We start from the raw sequence: 24,706 nt of genomic DNA, 5'->3' as shown, positions 1-24,706 counted from the left end.
GTTCTAAAATGATTTTGCTTCAATTTTGTTGTTTAGGGATGTCACTAGAATTTTCTTTCTTCTTCCTTTTGTTTCCTCCAGTTTTGTGAGCTTCAATTAAAGGTGAAAGATTTAGTAGCAAGTTTTAGGTCTAATCTGATTATTTTATACACTGTATAGAATCAGGGAATAATAAAAACAGTGTTCATCTTTCACTGATTGGGGAAATAGCTGGCTGATCAGAATCATTGCCAGTATGTACTATCACACTAAGCCACCGACACAGAATGGCTTTTCTAACAAAACAGTATTGATGGTAGGTCAAGTACCAAACACCCCATGCTTTAAAAATTCAATACACGTGTAGTGAGAAGTACCTATTAAAAGAGTACTGTCAACACGCACATGGGATACAGATGAAAACACGGCATAACGTTTTCCACATACCAATAAAATTCAAAGCTCAAGATGACCCATTACTACTGCTAATTCTGTATTTTTACCCAATTACACTTTACTGCTGGTTTTTAAGACTATAGGTGCAAGTTTTACTGCAAAATTTCAAGTCTCACAATATAATTTGATTGTTGTCAGTTAAAAGGTCAGGGATGACTTAAAGTGAAACATTTGCCCTGGGGACACTTGCCAGCAATGAATATGTACACAACAGCAGCATCACCTTAATGTAGTCAGGCCAAGAGTGCAGAAAAGCAGTGGTGAGCATGCTTAAAGCATCAAGTTTCTGGTGCTTTATAATGCAGGACTACATATTCATTTGGTGTGATTTCAATTTTTAAATGTTTCACAAGGTAATATGCTGTTGGCAAGGTTGACCACCCCTACCATGTTATGATATTCAGTTAGAAGTATGTGATTGTTCTCCAACTGTCTTCAGAAATGTGTTTATTAAAACATTTGAATATAGCACTCTTACTTTTGTAATCCATAAATAGTCTTGCAACCCAGACAACAGTCCTTCTGACAGAGTGAGTGAGAGTTAACGAGATGTGAGAGAGGGTTATCAGATGTGAGTGTGAGTGAGAGTACAATACACAGACATTCTAGTCTTACATAAATCCACAGGATACACTGACAATGAGAAGACACTACATAGCCTATATTACTTCTCCTGTAAATTAAATATGTGCTTTACAACAAGCACTGCAAAAACAACATGTTTTGTAAACACTGGATAAACCCTGTTTTTGTCTATTTTGGGCGTTAAGAAATCGAACAAACACTGAAAAGCTCTGATTTGAAAAGATGTGGTAAACACAGAGAGAACATCTCTGAAATCCACAAAAAATAAACACTGACAACAGGACAGCTTAGATACAGGAAGTGGGTATTATTTGTAACAGTTTTATTTAGTTTAACATAAAATATACACATACAAAACCATAAAACAGTAATCTTAAACAATCTAGTGGAATAGAAAATGTAGACATCACATTCACAAAAAGTATAAATCAGATGTGCCTTGATATAACCTGCATATTATTCCTGCCACTAAGTGGTCGAATTAACAACTGTCTCCTTGTGAAAAAGACATTTTCTGTAACCTACCATGACAAATCTGCCTTAAAAAACAACTTAGGCCCCCATCTCTGAGTCTAACATTAAACTATTGAAACCTATTTAAATCAAAAGAACAGAAAGTCACACAAGGCCATTTGGTGTTACAGTATGAAGAGAAGAAGAGAATATTTTCCCTCAGTGCATCATTATCATGCCTGATTTAAGAGGAAATACAATTCTTATTTGGTGGAGTTGTATAATGGACCAGAAAACTGTGCCCATTATATCAACTATCTACTTAATGAGAAACAAGTTCTACATGAACTACAAAGTGACTGAGCAATTTTGTACAAACACAAGTTCCGAGAGAGCCCCCAAGATTGCATGAGCTACAAAGTGAATGTGCACCCTTCAATATTAGCTGGCCCCTAATGACAACAACATTAGTTGCAAAGTGATCAAGCATCCTTCAACATTAACTGGCGCCTTATGAGAACAATGAGCTACAAAGTGATTGTGCACCCTTAAACATTAAATGGTGCTTACTGACGACAAAGTTAGCTACAAAGTGATCAGTCTGCTAGAACGGAATCTGGTCATCTCATTGAATGGAGGCTTATAGCTGAGTGTTAGTGTTGGAAACAGGCCCCAGCAGTAAGAAAGGAATTCAAAATTGTTATAGTATATTACCATTTTACCCAAAGACACAAGGGTCCACTTTAGCTCCACCCCCTTCAATGTCACCCTCTGAAAGTGTACTCGAGATGTAGATGCTGTGCTCAAATAGGCAGTCGAAGCATGTTTTTATAACAAATAAAATTAACTATAAGGTCCATATCCTCTCAAATGTTTTCACGGAAGCAGGGTTTACATCCGACGATGCTTCATTCTTGCAGGCAATCTTCCCTTACGCAAAAGCTTCCGGGGATGGTGTTCTTTAAAAACAAACCAATAACATTAACTGTGCTTTACCTTTAATGCATTACAAATGTTTTTTAAACATATTCACATTTTTAACAGAGGTTAAAGTACTTTATTTGACAAAACAGTAATAAATTATTGTTCAAAATTTAATTCCACAATGCTCTCAAAGAAGGAAACCAGACATATAACAGTACAAGGGTATATGAAGAGAAAGTCTTAATATTAAAACACATTAGCAGTGATCAATGTCAATCATTCTCAATATTAATAGAATAAAGAGAGCCAATACAATATACCAGAGAAATTTCAAGTTCCATGGTTGTAAACTTGTCTTTGTGACCAGCACATGTCTTTATCCATTACCACTCATTTATACATGTCACCTATAACCTGGCAAGTACGCCACACAGAATTCTGTACATTCAAATTATATAGTCTGTCACCTGTCAGGTGAAATGGTTGAAAAACATTGAAAACAAAAGGCACAGAAATAGGTGTGCAGTCAGGATTGTGCTAAGAGTACAAGGCGTGTTTAGAGTATAGTTTAAGGGTGGATGTAGGTTAGTGTTAGGGACAGGCTCAGAGCCAAAGTTTTGGCAAGGATTTTGTTAGGGAGATGCTTAAATTCAGGACACGGATCGAAGCCGAATATCGATTTATTGTTTATATTTAATGTGTAAAATGTATTTTTGATTCATTATAGGAGTTTTACAATCTATTCTTTAAAAAAATACTTACATGTGTCTCTCTCTCAACTTGTGTTTATGTTTGAGCAGTTACTTTAGCAGGAAATGTACAACTCTGGCCAGAAAGTCTATTTGTGTACAAGCTTAGAAACGACTAGTGACTTCAGAAGAGAACTCATAATAAACAAGTTACTAGTCTTCCGTAACATCGTATCTGGTAGAGACTCAATCTATCTCCATATTCCATACCTTGGAATTACCCCCAGGCGTCAGACTGAATTTATTTGTGAGCAGTACCTATGTGCGCTTGTAGGTGGCATTGTTTGACTCCTCATGGCTTTGACCATGCCATAAGTGACATGCACGGTGCCTATATAGAAGCCACCCTAGCACGCTGATGTTTGTTTCATTACATGGCTTTCCATGCCAGGAGCACAAAGCCACGAAGAACACTAGGGCCCTTGAAAGGAGAACAACCCTATTCCTAGAAATCTGTTGGCAGAGCCGGGAGGATGGGTGGATCAGTAAGGGATCTATGGCTAGATCGAGTATCTGCCAAACAATGCGTTACTGAAAGTACTTGTTTATCTGACCCAGACTTCTAGCTGCGGATTCCTTACTTTAGAATAGATACCCACGCAATACCTCCTCAGAGGTGGGTATGCAAAACTTTCACCCTAAAAGGTCCTACAGGATCGAAATTGTACGCCCCGACGGAACCAACTGTCCAGGAAGTAGTGTTTTGTAATCATGAGTAGCGAGGCCAACATTGCTGCCTGGCAGATGTCCATGACTAGAACTTAACCACATGCGCGCTGCTCTGATTCTGCTGGTATGCTGACTTTTAAAAAAACCCATTGTTCATGACGAGCTGGGCTCGTCATCAGTGTTTGAGGAGGCTACACCATGACGAGCCCAGCTCGTCATCAGCCTCGAAGGGGTTAATGCAGAGCACGATCCATCAGGAGATGGTCTGTTTCTGCACAGCCTTTTCTTTCTTTGCTCCTACATACCACATGAAAATTGGTCATCCACCTGGAAATCTCTCTTGAGGGGTCAAGGGATAATGACAACACTCTTTTTTGGTCCTAATGGTGAAGTTGCTCCTTTTACTTGGAGGAATGTGGCGGATTAAATGCTGTAACTGCAGTGTTTCTGAATTCACAGCTGAAACCAAGGAATTCATCCACAAAAATGGGAGGGCCTGCAATAATACCAATGTGGTCGATGCCTTTACCTGCCCATGTGACTTGCTAGAAATAGGACAGACGATGCAAATAAATTGGGTCAGAATATGCCAACATAGGAGAGACCTTAGGTATCAGGTCATGACTACCACATTTGTTGGAGCATAATCATAATGAGAACGACCTACGTTGGCAAATCATTGCTATGGCGAAGTAACCCGACAGATGCAGTATTGTTTCCTCCATATTGAACAAGGAGGAATTGAAATGGATTTTGCGCATAGACAGCCTACACACAGGACTAAATAAAATGGAGGACTGAACATCCTTGCTGTAATGCCTGGTTCCTCCAATTACAACAGTTAGCAAAAATCAGAAATGTACTTGTTTACCAATGGAATTCTGTGGCAACGATTCTTGCCGGATTATGAACTTGCTGGACAAGCGACCTGGCCTTGTACTTGCTGGACTCACTTCTGTATCAGACTATAAATATTTTTTGGTGTATATATGTTGCCTTTGCCTCTATGCAGTAATTTACACGTTTCTTCTGTCCTCTTTGTTGCCCTCACTATGCACACCAGGAAATTCTCTAGGGTCACGATCTCTATTACATAGAGTCCAACAATAATTGTTTTACTTGTGTGTGATTTCTTTCATGTATAGATAGAATTTTGCAATTTTTTTATTTTTTTCATGTATATATAAAATGTCTTTTTCTCAAATAATTCTTCTGCTCATCTCATGTTGCTTTATTTCTCTACTCTCTAACCATATCTTAGTGAGCCTCCTGGTTTTCACCCCTGTGGGTTTGTAGGTGGGTATACTTCTGCAACTGAATTGTTACAATTCCCAATATAGCCGCCATTATGGATGAATGTTGTTAAACACCAGACCTTCTTCCGTAGCCCTCCTTTCATGTTCATGCACCTGCTGCTATTGCTATTTAGCGTGCTGGTTTAACAAGCCCACTTTCCTTATTCAAATACCTGAAGATACAGTCAACTCTTGCGTGTCCCTCAGCTTCCCGACTCCTACAGTGGCTCCAAAGGGATCGCATTCTTCATGTGCCTCTCTCACCCGTTCCCGGACTGGGGACACGCTCTGTATTGGTTCGGACAACAGCCCAAGATAAAAGCAACACACATTGTTGCATTGTTAATTTGATAATTTCCTTTAGCTGTCTCTGCTTACTTATTGATGTCCTTGGTTTTAGATCTACATCCCCCAGTTCCTTGGTCAGTTTTCTAGTGAATTCACTGTGGATCATGCAATTCCTCTACTTTTGGGCATTGTTAAGCTGCAAAGTCTTGGCTGTATTTCCCCACAGTAAGCAGGCGGCTATTTTGTGTAATAACATTCTGGGTTTAGTCATTTCTTCCCATTTATTCTAATTATTGCTTTTGGTGGGATTGGTCCCTATTTACTACTCTTGGACTACAGTCACCAGCTACTTTCCTGACGCTCCAGTAGTTCCCCCCATCACAGGTATGTTTTAGGCTTTCGCTTGGCATTGAAGCCCTAGGCAACAAAACACACGCACCCCACCTACAGGCCCTTTGCCTTTCCTAGGGTATTCAGGAACAATTGTTGTGTGTGCCCCTTACTACATGTATTATGTTTTATCAGTAGGTTAGCAACTAATCCGCTTTTTCTAATTGCTGCTAATGCTCATTGTGCCTGAGTAACTTTATATGGCTTTTATGTTTTTTGTCTTCCTTGTCTCCCCCACCACTTGAGCTAGTTGTTAATAAATTTGGTTTTACTTGCCTCCATAAACATTGCGCCTGGTTCAAACTTCATGCATTATTGAATGCGTGATTGTTGGTCATAGGGAACGTTGTTTATTTAAAATATGGAGCCTAAAAAATAGATAGAGTGATGGATTGTCCTACATGAAAGCGAGTGACTACTTTTGGCAGAAAATAAAATCTATTGCGTAGGACCAGTTTGTCTGGGTAGTAGTTCTGGTATGGATAACAAAGACTGAAGCTCACTGACCCTCTAGGCAGATGTTATTGCCACCAGGAAGGGCGCCTTAATGGTAAGAAGCCTGAGGAGACAATTATGCAATGACTTAAAGGGAGGCCATATCAGAAACGTTAGGATAAGATTAAGGCCCCACTGAGGCATGATGAAGGGCAACGGTGGAAACATATGTTGCAGCCCTTTCAGGAATCTATTTACAACAGGGAATTTGAAGAGGGATGGCTGATCTAGCAACCACAGAAAGGATAAGAGGGCAAACAGAGCCCTTGAGGCTGCTCAGAGCAGAGCTCTGCTGGGCGAGAGAAAGAATAAAGAGAAGGACCTAAGAGAGGGGGAGGAGAGTTTGGGTCAACCTATTTCTTTGCACATCATGTCACAAACTTGCCCCAAAGGCAGGCATGTACATCCTTGGTAGAGGGAAGCCTGGCTGCCAAGATAACATTGCAGACTTTGTAACGGAAGGTCGAAAGCTGTCAACTGTCACTGCTCAATGTCCTTGCATGAAGGAGGAGCGTCGGCATGTTTGGGTGGAGAGCCCTCTCTTGCTGCAGCAACAAAAGATCCTCCTGAAGGGGCAGCCTGAGCGGAGAACAGATGGCCATGCTGAACAGGGTGGGATACCAAACTCTCCAAGCGCAGTCAGGAGCCACAAGGATGACTTGGGCCTGGTCATTCCTGGTCTTGTTGAGAACTCTGGGCAGCAGCAGTATGGGCGGAAAGGCGTACCGGAGGCCAGGGCTCCATTTGAAACAAAAAGCGTCTCTGAGCAAAAGCCACCTTGGAAACTTCAGCGTACAAAACTGCAGACTTTGTGCATTCCCGGCAGAGACAAATAAATCTAACAAAGGCTCTCCCCATGGTTGAAAGTGACCTTACACAACCTCCGGAGGAAGATGCCTTTCGAGATCAGCTAGGCATCTTAGGCTGAGTTAGTCCCTCCTGGCATTCAGAGTGCCCGCCAGGTGTTGAACTACCAGGGAAATGCTCTGACATTCCAGCCATGTTCAGACAAGAAGGGCCTCTTGACAAAGGGTCCATGACCTATTAGCTGCACTACCACACAACGGTAGTGTTGTCCATGAACACCTGCACTAGCCTTCCCTTGATGGAGGGTAGCAAGGCCTGCTGGATCGCCCGGAGCTCCAGTAGGTTGATGTGGAGTCCGGATTCTGCCAAAGAGCAGAGGCCTCCGATCTTCCAGATGGCCGTCCTATACCAGGAGTGAAGCATATTTCACCACTGTGAGATCTGGTTGGGGAAGGGGGCGGGGTCTGCCGCTGACCCTATCGCAGTTCGGTAGCAACCACTGCAGATCATTTGCAGTTCCCTTTGAGATATGAACCATGTCAGAGAAATTCTCCCACTGGAACTTTAGGTTCCAATGCATAGCCCGCAAACCCCAGCAGGCATGTGTCAAAAGCAGGATGCAGGAAGCCAAGAGGCCCAGCAGCCTCAGAGTCAGTCTCATCAAAATCCAGGATAAAGACAGAAACCTCGGTTTCACAGCCAGATAAGACTGAACTCACCTTCAGGAGGATAGGCCGGAAACTACACTGATAGCAGTGCAGGAGGTAAGCAGTGTCATGTCGCAGCCGTTCCACCGTACCGAAGCGCCGAAAAACACAAGTGTGCAAAAAAACGATGGATTTGGGCCCAGATCTTTGGACTGGGGTGAGTGTGTGACATTGATCCACATTCGGTCCATCACCTGTTGTGTTTGCATATTCCGCCCTAAGTGAATGAATGGAATGAATGAGGGGTTTCTTGTATCGCGCAAACTTAGCCCAGTGGGCGTCAAGGCGCCTAGATTAAATACAGCAACTTAAGACCCTACCTAGTGATAGTTAATCATGAGTAGGCCTTCTTAAAGAAAAAAGTTTTTAGGGCCTTCTTGAAAGAGTCGATGGAGGGGAGAGTTTTTATCTCCATGGGGAGGGAGTTCCACAATTGAGGAGCGACGACGGAAAAGGCTCTGGCTCCCCATCTGACAGATTTGATGCGGGGAACAGCTAGTTGGCAGAGTCCCGCAGAGCGCAGATTTCTTGTGGGGACATAGCGCGAGAGGAGTGAGCCAATGGCACTAGCAGGACCATCCATCAATGCTCTGTGGGTGAGGCAGAGAATTTTGAAGGCGATTCTGTGCTGTACCGGAAGCCAATGAAGCTCCTTCCTGGCTAAGGTGGCAGAGGAAGCTTTGGGGAGATTCAAAACAAAGCGTGCTGCAGAGTTCTGAAGAGTCTGCAAACGGTGGATCAACCCTTTGTTGACTTCCATATAGAGGGAGTTGCAGTAGTCCAGTCTTGAACCCACCAGGGCGACTGCAACCTGTTTACGCGCCTGGGGGGAAAGGTACCCACGGATTTTGTTGAGTACCCGGATCACACCACAGCAGGTAGCAACGGTCCTGTTGACTTGCAGGGACATAGAGAGTGAGGTGTCAAATATCACTCCCAGATTTTTGGCAGAAAGGGAGGGAGTGGGGCAGATGCCAAGAGAAGAAGGCCACCACTCGCTCGACCACAGATTCTGGTTCTTCCCAAATATTAACACCTCGGTTTTTTCACCATTCAGCTTCAGGGAATTTATAGTCATCCAGTCTGCCACATACTGCATGCAGACCCTGAAGCTGGCGGCAGATGTACTAACCGAGGTGTGAGCAAGGGAGACCATAATCTGCGTGTCGTCTGCATAGGATACCACCTCCATCCCCTGAGATTTAATAAGTCTTGCAAGGGGGGCCACATAGATGTTAAAAAGGGTCGGACTTAAGGCCGACCCTTGTGGCACCCCACATTGCAGAGACTTGGCAGGGGAGAGGTGGTTCCCAAGCATCACTCTCTGTTCCCTTTCGGTCAGGAAGGAAATTAGGAGACTCAGGGCCGATCCAGTGACACCCGCCTCCCTTAGCCGAGATGACAAGATGGCGGGGGAGAGGGTGTCGAAAGCGGCCGTGAGGTCCAGCAGAACTAGTACAGTGGTTTGGCCAGAGTCCACCTTGCGTCGGATGTTATCGACCACATAGGTAAGGGCGGACTCTGTGCTGTGGTGTTTTCTGAAACCGTGCTGAGTGTTATCCAGGTATTCAGAAGATTCGAGAAAGGCAGATAGATGGAAATTCAAATGCGACTCAAGCAACTTCGCGGGTGCAGGAAGAAGCGAAATGGGCCTAAAATTTTTCAGCATGGCCGGGTCCAGAGTCGGCTTCTTAAGTAGCGGCTTGACTATAGCCTTCTTCCAAATAGAAGGGAAAGAGCCTTGCGCGATGGCCTTATTTAAGACGTCAAGCAAAAGAGGAGAAAGGTGAATTCTGCACTCTTTCAGTTTCTTAAGGGGTATTGGATCAAGGGGGGAGGCCGATTTAATTTTGTCAAGAAGAGAATTAAGAGATTCAAGGGATAGGGAAGGAAAAGATGTGAATAGGCAGGGGGGGTCCTTGCCTAGAGCATCCAGATTGGATATGAGAGGGGGAGTGTTATGATCAAGAGCAAGACGGTGGGATTCGAGAGCGACGTGAATGTCATGTATTTTACTATGAAAGAAGTCTGAAATATCGTTACAGAGTTGTTGGGAACTGACTACTGGGTCGGGAAGTTGCAGGGAACATAAAGAGTCAGCGATTTTGAAAAGATCTCTTGAAGAAGAAAGAGAGCTGGTCAGATTTGAAAAATATTCCTGTTTCTTGATTGTCACTTGGTATTTGTAGGCACGTAGTGCGGATTTATGGTCCTCTCTATCTTTTAAGTCCCAGGATTTCCTCCACTTCCTTTCACTACTCCTGCAACCCTGTCTCATAAGTCTGAGTTGGTCAGAGAACCAGGGTGCAGTAGGTTTAAGGCGTGCTACATAGCACAGGGATGAGGGGGCAAGCTTATCAACTGCTTTGGAGATGGAGTCAGTCAGAGACTGGGCTGCCTCTGAAGCATCCGTGACAGATAGAAGTTCGGAAGTGGAGATCAGAGGGGCAATAGTGTCATCTGAGATATTCCTTAAGTTTCTCCTGAGAATAAAGGGAGTAGTATTGTGATTGGAGGAACAGGTGCCGGAGATGTCAAGATCAAATGGTACAGCAAAATGATCGGACCAGACCACCTGTAATGGAGCACCAGTGGAAAGCCTGTCGTCGTTGGAAAATAGACCATCAAGAATATGTCCTGCCTTATGTGTAGGACTATTTACGTGCTGGATGAAGTCACACGCTTTAAGGGATTCGACGAGAGAGATAGTGTTTTTAGAGTTGGTCTCATCTAAGTGAAAATTAAAATCACCCAAGATGGTAAAGGCTGTTTTTCCAATATACGGTTCAAGAATAGTCATGAGTTCAGAAGGAAAGCTGGTCCTGGTACCAGGAGGTCTGTAGATAAGTATCCCAGAGAAAGAAATTGAGGGAGAAGGGGTAATACAAAAATAGAGTGCTTCCACACGAGAAGGGGGTAAAAGTATAGGTTTGATAGGTTGATAAGTGCGCTGGGGATGCCCAGACGTGGGTCCCAGGCCCTCCACACCACTGGAGTCAAGCTAGCCGGGCTGATGAGAGGTGTTACCTCGAAACCGGTCCAGTCCTCGGATGCTTGATTCCGTTCTGGGAAGGACATGGCTTTTGTAGTTCGGACTGGACTGTTCCCATGGGGCACAGGGTCAGAGCTGATTTGCATATCGCCATTATCTAACCCAGGGTGGTGTGGAGTGCAAAAAAACGATGGATTTGGGCCCAGATCTTTGGACTGGGGTGAGTGTGTGATATTGATCCACATTCGGTCCATCACCTGTTGTGTTTGCATATTCCGCCCTAAGTGCGCTGGGGATGCCCAGACGTGGGTCCCAGGCACTCCACACCACTGGAGTCAAGCTAGCCGGGCTGATGAGGTGTTACCTCGAAACCGGTCCGGTCCTCGGATGCTTGATTCCGTTCTGGGAAGGACATGGCTTTTGTAGTTCGGACTGGACTGTTCCCATGGGGCACAGGGTCAGAGCTGATTTGCATATCGCCATTGTCTAACCCAGGGTGGTGTGGAGTGCAAAAAAACGATGGATTTGGGCCCAGATCTTTGGACTGGGGTGAGTGTGTGACATTGATCCACATTCGGTCCATCACCTGTTGTGTTTGCATATTCCGTCCTAAGTGCGCTGGGGATGCCCAGACGTGGGTCCCAGGCACTCCACACCACTGGAGTCAAGCTAGCCGGGCTGATGAGAGGTGTTACCTCGAAACCGGTCCGGTCCTCGGATGCTTGATTCCGTTCTGGGAAGGACATGGCTTTTGTAGTTCGGACTGGACTGTTCCCATGGGGCACAGGGTCAGAGCTGATTTGCATATCGCCATTGTCTAACCCAGGGTGGTGTGGAGTGCAAAAAAACGATGGATTTGGGCCCAGATCTTTGGACTGGGGTGAGTGTGTGACATTGATCCACATTCGGTCCATCACCTGTTGTGTTTGCATATTCCGCCCTAAGTGCGCTGGGGATGCCCAGACGTGGGTCCCAGGCACTCCACACCACTGGAGTCAAGCTAGCCGGGCTGATGAGAGGTGTTACCTCGAAACCGGTCCGGTCCTCGGATGCTTGATTCCGTTCTGGGAAGGACATGGCTTTTGTAGTTCGGACTGGACTGTTCCCATGAGGCACAGGGTCAGAGCTGATTTGCATATCGCCATTGTCTAACTCAGGGTGGTGTGGAGTGCAAAAAAACGATGGATTTGGGCCCAGATCTTTGGACTGGGGTGAGTGTGTGACATTGATCCACATTCGGTCCATCACCTGTTGTGTTTGCATATTCCGCCCTAAGTGCGCTGGGGATGCCCAGATGTGGGTCCCAGGCATTCCACACCACTGGAGTCAAGCTAGCCGGGCTGATGAGGTGTTACCTCGAAACCGGTCCGGTCCTCGGATGCTTGATTCCGTTCTGGGAAGGACATGGCTTTTGTAGTTCGGACTGGACTGTTCCCATGGGGCACAGGGTCAGAGCTGATTTGCATATCGCCATTGTCTACCCAGGGTGGTGTGGAGTGCAAAAAAACGATGGATTTGGGCCCAGATCTTTGGACTGGGGTGAGTGTGTGACATTGATCCACATTCGGTCCATCACCTGTTGTGTTTGAAAAACACATGCAGGCATCGGAAATCCTCAATTCCGGGTGGAAGTGAAGTCCCGGTCTAGTTCTCAGCCACCAAAAGCACTTCCAGGGGAAAACGCTTAAACGCATACTTTCCCGCCGGCTCGGTGCTTCTGATACTTTGCGGAACCCGTTTTGAGCCCAGCAGACCACAGAGGTCTGATTCCTGCTGCGCTTCGTGACGACCTGACAGCTCCCGTCTGCAAGCGAGACCGGTAACGAGCGCAGCTACGCTGTTGGTGCTTTTTCCTTTCGCCGCTTCTGGCGTTTCACGTCCTGTTTCCCCTGGGGGTTTTCATGCCACGCAGGAGCGCTGTACTGAACCCTTTTGTATTGGCCAGATTATACTTTCTTCTCGCAGCCGCACAGGAGCGCTGCTTCTCATGTTTCTAGTGCACAGGAGCACTATTGGCCAGATGATCCTTTGTTCTTGCAGCCGCGCAGGAGCGCTGCTGCTCATGTTTATGGTGCACAGGAGCACTATTGACTAGAGACTGGGCCGCGCTATAGCGCTTACCCTGGAGCCTGTTATTAGGGACACACAGCGCAGGAGCGCTTTCACATTGGTTTACATTCACCGCGCAGGAGCACTATCCCTTGGTTTTTCTTTTTACTCACAGGAGCCTTTGAACATTGGTGGTTTTTCTTGCTTTCTTTGCTTTGCGCAGGAGCGCTTTCTTTTGGTGGGTTGCAGAAGCGCATGGACACTTAACTTGACGACCTTCTCATTGGTCCTGCCCGTGCAGCACGCCATAGTGAGTCAGAGAACAGGGGCTCATTCCTGCATGTGTTTCGTGGTTGTTCTCTGTAATAGGAGTAGGGGTTTATTCTAATTGGGTCTTTTTCTTGTTTCCTCAGACGTGCCCAGACCCTAAACCTACTCCTCTTCCACCAAGGCTCCTCCGTTCCCTGTTGGCTTCCTTCCCTGGTTCCATCTCGTCCTTGCTGGGACCACTCCTGCACGGGTTAGGTGGGTACAGGGGCGGTGGTCCTTGTCGTCTCTGCGGAATAGCTTCACAAGCCCAGGTGAGTCTTGTGGGGCTCCCGACAAGCAGAAGTCTGGAGGAGGGAGATGACATCCTGGGACGAGTCCGCCTTCCACACCCAGTCGTCGAGATAGGGGAAAACTGGCACCCCTGGTCTCCATGGATGGGCTGCCACCATCATCCCCTTGGAGAAAACCCAATGGGCGCTGGTCATTCCTAAATTGAACATGGTGAACTGAAAGTGCTCATAGCCTGCTGGATCCACAGCTAATGCCTGTAAGCAGCCAGGAGGGGAATGTAGAAGCATGCACCCTGCAAGTCCAACAGCACCATCCAGTCTCCCGGGTCCAGGGCAGACAGGACTTGAGGGTGCGTGACCATTTTGAAGTTCTCTGCAAGTCTAGGCTAGGATGAAGGCTTCAGTCCATCCTGAGCAACAGAAAGTGGTAGAAATAACAACCAATACCTACTTCTGAGACTGGTACCCTCTCTATGGCTTCCTAAGCTAAGAGACACATCACGTCCTGTCAAAGTGAGATTGTCCTCCCTCAGACTGTCACAAGTGGGTGGCATAGGTAGAGGGGTGATTAGGAACGGGAGGGAGTAGTCCCTTTAAGCAATCTGAAGAACCCATTGTTCTGATGTTATAGACCTACAGTAGGAAAGGTGATGGGGTATCCTGCCTCTCACTGGGCGACTATTATGGTAAGAGGGCAAACTAAAGGGGTTTCGAAGCTATGGCTGCTGGGGGAATGGTGAACTGGCCTGACCTCTAGCTTCTCGACCCACTCGGCCGCACAGAGGCTGGAAAGCTTGTGCTTTGTGGTGGCTGGGGGGGATGGGGTAAAGATGTGGCAGGAAGCTCCTTCCGTGGCCCTGAAAGGAGTGAAAGGCAAAATAGGGTTGGCGAGGGGCCATGGAAAGGAACGAAAGGTGGACTGGGGTTGGCGAGGGGCCATGGAAAGTCAGTCATGTCCAGCCCACATCGAATCATGAACTTTGCTGCATCTCTCCCATCAGAAATAGCTTGGAAAAGTACCCCAAACTGGACATGACCAAACACATCAAAAATTCTGCAAAGACCGCCTTCCTCAACCTGAAGCTTCTCTACAAGATTAAACCATTCATTCCTAACAAAGACCTCAAACAAGCCACCCAAGCACTGGCGCTACCCATACTCGACTACGGTACCGCAACCTTAACCGGTACCGCTAAAACCCACCTAGCTCCCCTCAAAACAATTCGCAACACAGCAGCCATAATGGTCACTGGAATCAGGAAATATGATCACATTTCTCCTGCACTAAAAGAACTAAAATGGCTCCCAATTGATCAGCGTGCGTACTTCAGAACAGCCTGCCTCACGCACAAAGCCTTACACACAGGGAAACTGGACTACCTGGCCACCAAGCTCAAGAGGGCAGGTCAGACAAGGAACCTCAGGAGCTCCAACTCCCTCCTTCTCATCCCCACGAGAACACGCAAACAATCAACCATGGCCAGGTCATTCATGGGAAAAGTGCCCAAAATCTGGAACTCCATTTCAGCAGTCATCAGAACGATCCCGTCCTTCACAAAATTCAGTACCTTAAAGCCCGCCTCCTCAACCGCTCCATCCCGAAGGGATAACCCCCGCCCCTAAGCCAAACCCTATCCCCGTTACGCTCTGGCTCCCAACCGACTGATTCACCTCAGCCAATAACCGAGGTTTCCTCAGGTCCTTTGAACTACCTCAACTAAGCATACAACGAGGACACCTCAAGACTCTACTACTATCTCAAGAACACGCAGCACCCGTGGACTGAACGTTTAATATTGCTTCATTAAGTATCTTTTATAAAACACTGTTGTAAAGCGCTCCGATGCCCCCAGGTCAGGGCAGCGCTATATAAAACTCATAAAATAAAAAAATAAATATGGCCCAGGACCCCTCTGGACCATGGGCAGCAACTACGCAACCGAATCCCACTGGGCAAGGGAGTGATGGCCCAAAAGTCATGTGGTGTTCACGGATCGCAGTGCTAAAAATTATATTTTCTAAAGAGTCCAACCTCTTGAATTCCCTATCTGGTGGAGTGGTAAGGGTAGCACCAGGATGTACACAGGAGATGGAAGCTCGGATCACTAAGCTCTCATGGGTAGGGTGTTGGGTGAGGAAGGTAGGGTCTCCTAGGGTGGGGCGGTGGTGGTGGACAATCATCCTGTTCACAGGAGTCCCTGTGCAGGGTTTGGACCGATTCCCAACAGGACGTCCGTAAGGGCTTCATTAAAAGAGAGAAGTGGTTCTAAGGTGGTCACCTACATGATAGACATGGCTGCCACGGAGGGTAGGTCAAGGTCCAGGACCTCAGTCGCTCTTCTCACCACCATCACAGAAGACGCCCCCTCCTCTGTAGCCATGGTGGGAGGAGAGTATCTGGAGAGGTGTCCAGTCCGCTGGATTCTGCCAATTTCTCGCACCAGTAAATTTTTGGGTCTAGGGGCTGGTATTCTTCAGGGTCCAGAGACCCATCCCAATCCCCTCCAAGTCCCAGTCCATAAGACTAGGGCTCTGGCCTGGAGGACATGGCTCGAGTCCGCGTCGGAAGAAGCCCCTCTGCCTCGGGGCTGAGAATGGGGATGGGCCGCCCGAGGGCAAGGTTGAGGTTTACCGACCAGAGCCGGTCAGGATCCATCCATGGATCCAAGGAACAAGACTGGAGCCGGGGCCGAAAAGCAGGCGGAGAACCAGTGGAGGCCCCTCCAGAACCTGTGGGGCCTGAAGGTGCACCAGCGGGGACAGTCTACTCAAATAGGGGGTACATGGCCTCAGAGAACTCTCAAAGTTCAGCAGGGGGTCGCTCCGGCTCCCAGAAACTTGTTGAGAAGCGACGCCAGCCTAGCCACTGGACCTTGAATGATTACGCATCCTCATATCGTCGGGGGACTTCGATGGACGGGGCGCAGTCAAAGACCTCTTTGATTTCTTACTCTTCTTCCGCTTGTGGGACTTATCCAAGGATGACTTAGAGTGGGCGAGCATCTTGGGCTCCACGACCGAATCCGGGACCTCATTCTCGACCCGGGTCCAGACCATCACGGGGAGCACATGGGGTAACAAGAAGCTTGAGAGTGCACTGCACAGCATTTGACGTATGTCTTCGTGTCACAGTCGCGCTCGAGGCACCAAAGGCTAACAAGGTGCAGGCACGTCTTCGACATCTATCAGTGACAAGCACCGCAGGGTTTGAAGACACCCTTCTTACTTGACATCCTGCAACACAGGAAAAAAATCTCAAAAGACTCAACAAAAATTCGAAAAAGATCAGTCACAAATTTACACAGGTAGCTATCTGCGCTGATTTCTGTGAAAAGAAAAGAACAGACGTCAGTGTGTTGAGGTGGTGCTTATATAGGCACCGCGTATATCACCTCTGGTAAAGACAACACTGAAAAACGCCACTTGGAGCTGAATGATGCCATCTAACATCGAGCAGGGGTACTACTCACGAAAAATTTCTAGATCTCATCTGATGTCTGGAGATATTTCTAAGGTAAGGATTCTGCTTCTAGAAGTCAATATTAGATAAGACAAAACAAACCAATGCTGTCCTGCCACTATGTGGGATGATAGGAAGCCAAACACCAAAATGGCAAAAGGGAAAATACTGATAGAAGGGTAAACATGTCCTTTATTTTTAGGATATATTTTTGTTTTTAGAATTGAAATCCTTACTCTTTTTACCTTGGAAACCATGGCCTTAAGATACCATGGTTACTATATATAAATCTAAACAACAAAAAAGGGAGATAGAGGAAAAAGGAGAGGACTCTTCCTCCAAACTATTATCAAATAACCAAAAGGAGTCACTACTAGAAAAACGGAAACAATGTCAACCTCGTAGGTGAAAGGAAAAACGCTTTCTTTTAAGTAACCCTCACCCACCAGGGTTACCCCTTGGTGGCATGCTTCATCATAGGGTTCATCCCCACCCTGCTACGGAAAGGGGAGTGCTACGACCGACGGATACGTGGGAGCACTGATAGTATGTTTTGCCTATACACCTACACTGATTGCAAGGATATTTGGAGTGTTTTGTTTTGTAAACACTGGTTTAAAAATATCTGGCTAGTGGGAAAAGGTCGATTTTATTCAATCCCCTAGCCGATATTATAGAAAAATTGAGATGACGAGAAACTTTTAGGGTAAATTACCCTTAATTACTCTGGCTGACTGGTTACAAGCCCTACCTCAAGCCTTTTCATCAGGACCGAAGGGGGTTATTCTCTGTTACCACTCATACAGTCATCAAATCTCTTAAAAAGTAAAAATATAGATATAATGAAAATACATGAAAATAAAGGTATACAGCATCTATTTGGTCGGTTATGTTTTCTACGAAGGTTGGGGAAAAAAAAGAGTTGTTTAAAATATGCACGGCACGTGGGCCTCGTAATTGCATTATGTGTTGTCCATCATGCACTAAAGTGAGTGGATGGTGATATATTTCTCATACTCTGAATACGTGAGAACACTGTGAAAAAGTATTTCAATGCAAGGGTTAAGTTAGACACACAATACATAGACACACACAGGACTTGCTCCCAAATAGAACAATGCTGCACACAATACATTACATACATGTAAATATGACCTAGTTAGGCCTCATAAGTGCAAACGGGGAAGAAGGGATGCTTGTAGACATACTCTGTTGGTATAAAACACAGTATTCCAAACGGGACAATTAGATGCAGCAAGCGGTTTGGAAAACCTCCTATTGTTAAAAGGAGAGGTCCACTAAACATTAAGTTCCGGAATTCTGAAATTGTGATGGGAGGACTTACTTTGTCAAGGCTACTCCCTCGTTATGGGATTGCCTGTTCGCCCGTGGCTCCAGAGATGCAGGAGGGGCATGGCGTGTCCTGTAATATACGGGGAGGACGTGCTGCCATCGGCGTCTTTGGGGCGGTGCGCCACTAGACCGCTAACTATCTTGAAGAGAAGAGCTCTCTCTTCGTCCCCGGTCCATGGGTTCGCATCTGGGGTACTTAGGGGTATTATTATTTTTTTCGTGTTACTATATTATTAATGCACAATAGGAAAGTACCCACACAATATGAGAAAAAACATAGCAGCGGAATTAATATGGTCATTTCCTTTTGAGTTTTAATAATCATCGGAAGTTATAGTCAATAAATGGGAGAGTAGCTGGGTGGTGGAGTATCCACTTTAATGAGGTCACACCGGGATTCATCTGGAGCATAACCTGGAAAATTCGAATAAATTATAATAGGAATTATGATACAATACACCTTGTTTTTGTCTGGCGGGATATACAAGGTGGATGAATTTGTAGACATAGGTGTATTATGTTGGTGCATACATAAAAACCTGATATATAGCCGCCCAGGTGGGCCATCCATTGTTACGATCAGACTTATGAAAACACCATTGGGAAATGGTCGCTTTGCTAGAAAGCTTCTCTGGCGCTGAGGTGGATCTAGGGTTAGTCATATAAACTGACCCCAGGGGATGTTTTCATTCAGGTCTACGTCGGGTGACTTGAGTCTACAAACCCATCGCTGTTCTTTCTCGAACAACTGGGACTCTTGGTTCACTAGTTAGATTACTGCTTAAAGTAAGTCGATAGCAGTATGGTGGTGTTCCATGTAATGAGTGGCCTTTTTAGTTGTTGCTTGTTGGCATCTGAGGTTGCTACGATGCTCACAGATTCTGGTCTTGATTTTACATGACGTCATCCCTATATAGTGTAAGTCACACGGGCAGGTAATTATATAGATTACCCATTTGGTGTTGAATTTGGTGAACCATTGTAATTCCCATGTTGTGTTATCATTGAAAGTGATGGTTTTCTGGTTTTTGTCAGATGGCACACACTGCAGTTGCCACATGTCCGCTGAGAGGTGTGATGAAACTCTATCCCGCTGACCTGTCCCTAGGTGTGGGTGGCTCGGTGTGTACCAACATGTCACTAAGGCTTCGGCATCTCCAGTGAGAGAACATCTGTTTCGGTACAGGCGTATCGCTGCCATTCAGAATTCACCAATGTTTGCTGGCACTTTTGTTCACCTTAGTGAATGACTTGATCTCCAGGAAAGAAAGTGATTTCCTGACCGACAAACATCCAGTAACCCCATATTTCTATACTATTCCCAAAATACTCAAAAGTCTGCACCTACCACTTGGATGTTCCATTGTCTCATAGGGTTGATTCTTGAAACACTCAAGAGTTCAAGCCACGGATTTTAATTCCCCTTTGGCTATCACATCTCCTATAGTCGAGATGCCTATATCATCCCACCTTTGGAAGCCTCGTAGTTTGCTAAGTTCTACCAGCCAATGGCAGTTTGTCCAAATGGCGACGATACCATGGGTTGGATGGGGGGCTGTGAGGGGGACCCCTGGGGGGGGGGAGCATGGGTCAGGGTACTGGGATGAACGAGACATTTGAACGAAGGGTATGATGACACACAAGGAATTCGAGTGATGCGCTGAGACACCAGTGGCACATGACACAGAACTGTGAAAGATTGTGCTGGCGCTGGAGGGAAAAGGGAGGGGATAGATGTGTAATTGCTGCTACTTTTCGTTCAGGCTTTGAGGAAGATATGCTAAGTGTGTTTACTGTTTGTTAGGAGGGGTGGGGACGGTTCAGAAATATAATACAAAGGAAAAAAGCAGATGTCCGGAATGCCTGTTCTATGCTCACATTTGTGTATGAGTCTATACCTACAGAGCTCGCACGATGCTTGCCGCCCAACCTCCGGGATGTGGGCTAAACGGCCATGTATCCTTCTATTCACGGCGGGGTGTACTCATTGTGATGAAAAATTGGAATACCCGATGGATTGTTAGCAGCTTTCTGTGAATCTGCAATAAAAAATGTATTAACATTTTTTTTTTTTAAAAAGAGTTCAAGGCACGGAAACATATCTTACGTTGGGCAGTAATCATACAAGTGAACCAAGAGTCCCAGTTGTGCGAAAAAGAACAGCAATAGGTCTATAGATTCAAATTACACGAGGTAGGCCTGAAAAAAAACATCTCCTGGAGTCAGTTTATATGACTAACCCTAAATACACCTATGACCACCTCAGCGCCTGAGAAGCTTTCTAGCATTGTGACCATTTACCCATGATACTTTCATAAGCCTGGGGTCAGTTTATATGACTAACCCTATATCCATTTGTGACCACCTCAGCGCCTGAGAGGCTTTCTAGCATTGTGACCATTTCCCAATGGTGTTTTCATAAGTCTGATAGTAACAATGGATGGCCACCTGGGCAACTATATATCAGGCTTTTATGTCTGCACAAACATCGACACATCTATGTCTACAAATTCATCCACCTTGCATATAATCCGGCATTGGGGCTCCAGCACCAACTGACACCAGACAAAAACAAGGTGTATTGCATCATAATTTCTTTTAGAATTTTATTCGAATTTTTCAGGTTCTGCTCCAGACGAATCTGGGTGTAAGCCCATCAAAGTTGACGCTCCACCACCCAGCTACCCTGTCATTTCTTGACAATAACTTCTGATGATTATTAAAGCTCAAAAGGAAATGATCTTAGTAAGTTATGCTTTGTTTGTTTCATATTGTTTGGTACTTTCCCATTGTGCACTATTAATATAGTAACATGAAGAGAAAAAATAATTCCCCTGGGTAGCCCAAACATGAACCCATGGACATGGGATGCACCTCGTCTAGGCAAAGAGACAGCTCTTCTCTTCAAGATAGTTAGCCGTCTAGTGCCGCACTGCCTCGGGGACACCGACGGCAGCACGTCCTCCTTGTATATTACGTGACAAGCCATGTCCCGCCAGTATTTCCGGAGCCACATGCGAACAGGCAATCCCATAAAGAGGGAGTAGCTTTGAGAAAGTAAGTCCTGCTATGACAATATCAGAATTCCGGAACTTAAGGTTTAGTGGACCTCTCCTCTTAACGATAGGAGGTTTGCCAAATCGCTTGCTGCATCTGATTGTCCGGTTTGGAATACTGTGTTTTAAATCAACAGAGTATGACTACAGGCGTCCCTTCTTCCCTGTTTGGGCTCATGAGGCCTAACTAGGCATATTTACATGTATGTAATGTATTGTGTGCAGTATTGTTCTATTTAGGAGCAAGTCCTGTGTGTGTGTCTGTATTTTGTGTCTAACTTGGCCCTTGCATTGAAATAATTTTTCACAGTGTGCTCACATATTCAGAGTATGAGAAATATATCACCATCCACTCACTTTGGTGCATGATGGACAACACAATGCAATGAAGAGGCCTACGGATCGTGCACATTTTTAACTACTCTTTTTCTTTCCCAACCTTCGTAGAAAAAATAAGAACAGACCAAATAGGTGCAGTATACCTCTATTTTCATTATATCTATATTTTCACCTATTAAGAGATTTGATGACTGTAGGAGTGGTACACAGGGAGTAAACCCCTTAGGTCCTGATGAAAAACCTTGGGGTAGGGCTTGAAACTAGTTAACCAGAGAAACTTAAGGTCATTTAAGCTAGAAGTTTCTCGTCATCCCCATTTTTTAATCATATAGACTAGGTGATTGAATAAAATAGTCCTTTTCCCACTATCCAGATATTTTTAACCCAGTTTTTACAAAATAAAACACTCCAAATATCATTGCAATCAGTGTAGGTGTATAGGCAAAATATACTATCAGTGCTGCCACGAATCCGTCAGTCGTAGCACGCCCCTTTCCGTAGCAGGTTAGGGATGAACCCTATGATGAAGCATGCCACCCAGGGGTTTACTCTATATAAAATCATTAGCCAACATACTCAGACGAGTGCATTTATTTGGTAGGCCACACTGGAAGTTACGGGGGAAAAAAATGAGGTTAGGGATAAGTTCAGTGCCCACACTATACTATCCAAGGAGGCGGAGAAGATGAAGAAAGCTTAAATACAGGAATATGTCATTATCAAAATCACAATGAGCTTGGAACCCTACTTGAATCTTGTTACAACCCATGGGAGAGATCACTGCGTACAAGATTTCATTTAGGTTCTATCCGTAGCCTTTTTTCCTTTCTCCTAGGACAATTTGACTCAACAACCATATCAATATGCCCATGTGATCAATCCTCCCCAAACTACTTTTGCACTTTGTATTTTGCATTGTTTTGCACATTTTATAAACAGTTTGGCAGAAAATTTGTAATACCTGTTTTAGTACATGTTCTTGAGAATAACAGCTATGTAAAACATAAACCTGCAATTAATTTCCTAAAGATGTTAAGTACAACACTTTCTAAAGCTGCTTGGAATGTATAAGTTACTGTAAATCCTAGTTTTTTAAATTGAAAATTGGTCGATCATTGGCGAAGCTCCCTCCATTGTTGCGTAGGTGGCTGCACCGGTTTTATAATTGTGCTTTTACATGTATTATTTAGTAATCAATAAGACATTCTGTGTGTAATTTATAGTTGGACATGTATTTTTGTGCTTCTAAATGACACTGTGGTGTACAAACCCTTTGTGAATTGGGCCCTTACAGACTTGATCACAACCTTTAGAGAATTGCTGTAGATTCAGAGAGTAACTTCAGGCTGAACAACAAACTATTAAATCCAGAGAAGCCTACGTTTCAACAAAAAAGAACTGTCGAGCTTGTAAATAACACGGAGCATCGATCACAAAATATATTCATACACTGTATTTACTTTACCTGCTAAATAAAAGTCTCTCCTGCTCTAATACAGCCCTATTGAGAAAGAATAAGTGGAAAACTCAGAGATATTCTCCCATGGGGTTACTCATATGTTTGGAAGAATTTTCCATCTTTAAGGATTCACAAAAAATTCGGGGAGTCCTTGTTTATATTATGTTCTCCTCGGGGAAATATTTCCAATGTAGAAACTCTGGCTGTGCTCCCCCATTGAAAATCGAGGTGTTCCCTCCGCTTTCCTACCTTGAATTCAAAATTAAACAAGCTAATGCGGCAAATACGGATTACTCGCATTTGCCAAAATTGTGAATTGCAATATTAGTGAATTGTGTCACGCTAAAATGTGATGGCATTTGGAGTTCAAATGAGAATGTAAATATGGAAGGAACGTTTACAGTGGTGAGTGAGGGAAATGCACTGACTGGCATCATCTGAATTTCATGTATATATGCTTTTCTGCCAGATTTTGCCAGTGGCCATTTCACTTCCTGTTTAATTCATGACCAAGTTTACACTTTTGCAATTCAGTTTACACCAGTTTAAAATAATCAAGTGCTTCATGCTCTGCTGTTCTTAAAACGTCTCTCAATGCATTTTTTCTGTGTGGAAAATCATGGAAAATGTTAGCAGTGAAAACGTTAATTGATGTCTAAATGTTCTAACATAAAGTAACATTGACGGCGTTTAAAAATGGCTGAACCCATCCACTCACCGGGGGCACTCTTGCTGATGTCACTGTCAGAATCCTCATTAAGGGCATCCCCTGGGAGGCTCTCTGTGGCACTGATGGTTCCACAGCGCTCGCTTCCAAGACTGTTTGTGCTCGTGGAAAGGGCTGCATTGAAATTGCCCAAATTGGACTTGGCACCACCGGCAGGTACAGCTGTAGGCTCAGTGCTGGAAACTACATGATACATCCAATTTACAACGGGTAGATAAATGTTCCACTTTACTAGTCGTATTAGCATTCTACATATGAATCACTATAAACAGCTGTACATTGCAAATATAAAAAGTCATTTCTGATTACAATATGGAACACAGAAAACACTCATTGGATTCTACTTCAAAGCAACTCACCATTATTTTCGTGGAAAAGACAACAAAAACTTAAAAAGGCATTCTTTTTTTATTTTTTAGATTTTAAATTTTTATATACCGTATACAATCACAAATTCTGTTGCAGGGTTACCCACAACTGGCCTAGAACGTTCGTACAATGCTGTATATGTGGTTACCCTCTTACTGGTAAGATTTTGACAACTAATTATCACAATCAGAGGTTTTGAAACTGGGAGTGGGTACTCTTTGAAGAAAAAAAATCCCACTTCTTTGAATGTCCTGAACAGGCCTGGTCTTGTATTGAGGAACGGCTGTGTCTTCTCCAGAAAGGCAGAGAATGAGCAAGAGAAAAATGGAATTGGCCTCTGCTCTCCGGAGTAGAGGACCCATCGCCGACCGAAGGCCAGAGCGAGGCAGGACCAGCATTGCTGAATCCTGGAAGTGCAGCGCCTTGAAGTTAATGCATCATTCCTTTGAACTTCAGTCTGTATTTTAAGCTGGTTGCCTTTGTGGGTGACAGTGGACTAATATCTTCTATAGTGAGTGGCAATGGCTGGACTGGGAACGCAAACT

At 44.9% G+C, this 24,706-nt stretch overlaps 1 long non-coding RNA gene across 1 annotated transcript; it reads right to left on the bottom strand.

Moving 5' to 3' along the window:
- Positions 1-1,320: 1,320 nt before the first annotated feature.
- On the bottom strand, positions 1,321-24,029 carry LOC147659492 (uncharacterized). The gene is made up of 2 exons (XR_015307227.1): positions 23,784-24,029; positions 1,321-2,432 (listed from the first exon to the last, which is right to left on the bottom strand). It is a non-coding gene; the product is annotated as an uncharacterized LOC147659492 (long non-coding RNA).
- Positions 24,030-24,706: the final 677 nt, after the last annotated feature.

The sequence above is a fragment of the Lissotriton vulgaris genome, unplaced genomic scaffold (genome assembly GCF_964263255.1).
Source record: "Lissotriton vulgaris unplaced genomic scaffold, aLisVul1.2 SCAFFOLD_7927, whole genome shotgun sequence".
Classification (NCBI taxonomy): Eukaryota; Metazoa; Chordata; class Amphibia; order Caudata; family Salamandridae; genus Lissotriton; species Lissotriton vulgaris.
This window is presented reverse-complemented; position numbering and strand designations above follow the sequence as displayed.